Genomic DNA, 3,021 nt, shown 5'->3' with positions numbered 1-3,021 from the left:
CTGTTACTGTTATTTTTGATTTTGACCCCCGTTTGTTCAGGGACACATTATTCAATTTCTGTTAGTCACGTGTCTGTGGAACTTGTTCAGTTTATGTCTCAGTTGTTGAATCTTATGTTCATACAAATATATACACATGTTACATTTGATGAAAATAAACTCAGTTGACAGTGAGAGGATCTTTGATCGTTTCTTTTTTTGCTGAGTTTAGTTCCTCCTTCTCTTTCTAGATATGGCTTCCTTCAGCAGTCTCCCATTCCTGTGCTCTATCTGTCTGGATGTGTTCAATGAGCCAGTCTCCACTTCATGTGGACATAACTTCTGCATGACCTGTATAAAAGAGTACTGGGATAGCCAGGGCCTGTGTCAATGTTCAATGTGTAAGGAGAAGTTCTCCAGACCAACTAAGCTTTGTGTTAACACAACCTTTAGAGAGGTTGTAGAGAATTATAAAAGGTTGAGTGACAGAGGTAAAGATGAGTCCCCTGCCATACCTGTAAAAGTGCACTGTGATGTCTGCACTGGGACGAAGCTCAGTGCCATGAAGTCCTTGCTGCTCTGCAACCTCTTACTGTGAGACTCACCTGGAGCCTCATCATACCCTTAAAGAGACACAAACTGATCAACCCTGTGGAGAACCTGGAAGACAGGATCTGTAAGAAACATGACAGACTCCTTGAGCTGTTCTGTAGGACTGACCAGACATGTGTGTGTCAGTTCTGCACTGAGGGAGACCACAAGACTCATGACACTGTCCCTATAGAGGAAGAGTGTGGAGAGAGGAAGGCTCAGCTGGGGAAAACTGAGGCAGAAGTGCAGCAGATTATCCAGGAGAGACTGAAGAAGGTTAAAAAGATCAGACTCTCAGTAGATCTTAGCATGAGAGAAACAGAGGGAGAAAGTGGACAGCGTAAAGGTCTTCACTGCTCTGGTGCGCTCCATTGCGAAAAGCCAGGTTGAGCTCATTGGGGAGGTTGAAAACAGAAAGCAGTAGAGAGGCAGGCTGAAGGGCTCATTATAGAGCTGGAGCAGGAAATCACTGAGCTGAAGAGGAGAAGCACTGAGCTGAAGCAGCTCCCATACACTGAGGACCACCAACTTCCCCAGAGCTTCCCGTCCGTAGTGTGCACTCCTCCACCCACCAAGGACTGGTCTGAGATCAGTGTTCACAGGACTGTGAGGAGAGCTGTGTCTCATCTGGACGAGACACTGAATAAAGAGATGGAGAAGCTGCTTGAAGTCAAACTGAAGAGGATTCAGCAGTATGCAGTGGATGTGACTCTGGACCCTGATACAGCACATCTCTATCTCATCCTGTCTGAGGATGGAAAACAAGTGAGAACTGGAGACACGGAACTGAATCTTCCTGACAATCCAAAAAGTTTTGATCATTTTACCATTCTCCTTTTAAAGGATGGTTTCTCCTCAGGGAGATTTTAGTATGAAGTGACGGTTAAGGGTAAGGCTAGGTGGGATTTAGGAGTGGCCAGAGAGTCCACTGACAAGAAGGGGAATATCACACTGAGTCCTGAACATGGAGTCTGGACTGTGATGCTAAGGGATTGAAAGGAGTACACAGCCTGTGCCTCACCGCAAGTCTGTCTCTCCCTGAGAAAGAAGCCCCAGAAGGTGGGGGTGTTTGTGGACTATGAGGAGGGTCAGGTCTCCTTTTATGAAGTGGAGGCCAAGTCTCATATCTACTCTTTCACTTGCTGCACCTTTACAGAGAAAATCTTCTTCAGTCCCTGTAGTGATGATAGTGGTAAAATGTTTGCCCCCCTCATAATCTCTCCTGTCAATCACAAACATTGATTAAACAAAGGACTTACTCGTCCTTTAAAGCTGCAATACGTAACTTTTTGGGCTGCCTGACCAAATTCACATAGAAATGTACATTATAGATCTGTCATTGTCATTCAAAGCAAGTCTAAGAAGCGGTAGATCTGTTGTATGTGCATTATTTCTATGCTTCCCGTTCTTAAGTTTTGTATGGTGTCTTTTACTTTTGATCAACAGTTTCAAACCGCTGAAAATACTATATTTTAGGTTATGGAAAATATATTTCACAGCGGTTTAGATGGTACAATGATTCTCTACACTATACTTGTTTTTTTTCTGTCACAAACTGAATTTAGGCGAACTATTAGAATTTTAGCAACCAGGAAACGGGAGTGATTTCTTTATCATGCATCCATAAGCTGTTTGTTGGTACTGTATAAGCGAATGTCATAAAGGACTTACTTTTCCTTTGATCTGGTAGTGGATGTAGGTCATTGTGAAAAAGGACTTTAAGCTGGTTGTTGATACTGCATAAGTGAATGTGGTAAAGGGCCTACTCAGCCTTTGAGCTGGTTCCACAGTTCTGTACTTCGATAAAGGACATACTTTTCCTTTGAGCTGGCTGTGGATCCAAGACCGTTTGTGATAAGGGAAGTAATGTGCCTATAAGCTGGTTGTTGGTTTAGGATAGTGACTGAATATGATGAAATACATGCTTGAGCTGCTTGTACAGTGCCTTCAGAAAGTACTCACACCCCTTGACTTATTCCACATTTTGTTGTATTACAGCCCGAATTCAAAATATATCTTTTTTTCACCCATCTACACACAATACCAGATAATAACAAAGTAATTATTTGCAAATGTAAGTACACTAATCAGATTTACATAAGTATTCACACCCTGTAGTCAATACATGCTAGAATTGCTTTTGGCAGAAATTACAATGGAGTCTTTCTGGGTAAGTCTCTAAGAGCTTTGCTTGCCTGGATTGTACATTATTCTTTATAAAATTCTTCAAGCTTTGTTAAGTTGGTTGTTGATCATTGCTAGACAGCCATTTTCAAGTCTTGCCATAGATTTTCAAGCTGTATATATATATATATTTTTTTTTTTATTATTGGGTATTTTGTTTGAATGTTTCTCCCCAAGTGGATATCTTAATGGCATCCAGACACAAACCCATGTCCCTATTAGAACTGATCCTCTCTTGCCCATAGCTCTAACAATCACAGGTGGACA

At 41.9% G+C, this 3,021-nt stretch overlaps 1 pseudogene; it reads left to right on the top strand.

The window, feature by feature from the left end:
- The first annotated feature begins 232 nt into the window (after window positions 1-232).
- LOC106602524 (E3 ubiquitin-protein ligase TRIM21-like) lies at window positions 233-1,812 on the top strand (annotated as a pseudogene).
- Window positions 1,813-3,021: the final 1,209 nt, after the last annotated feature.

This window comes from Salmo salar, chromosome 04 (assembly GCF_965601325.2).
Source record: "Salmo salar chromosome 04, fSalSal1, whole genome shotgun sequence".
NCBI lineage: Eukaryota > Metazoa > Chordata > Actinopteri > Salmoniformes > Salmonidae > Salmo > Salmo salar.
This window is presented reverse-complemented; position numbering and strand designations above follow the sequence as displayed.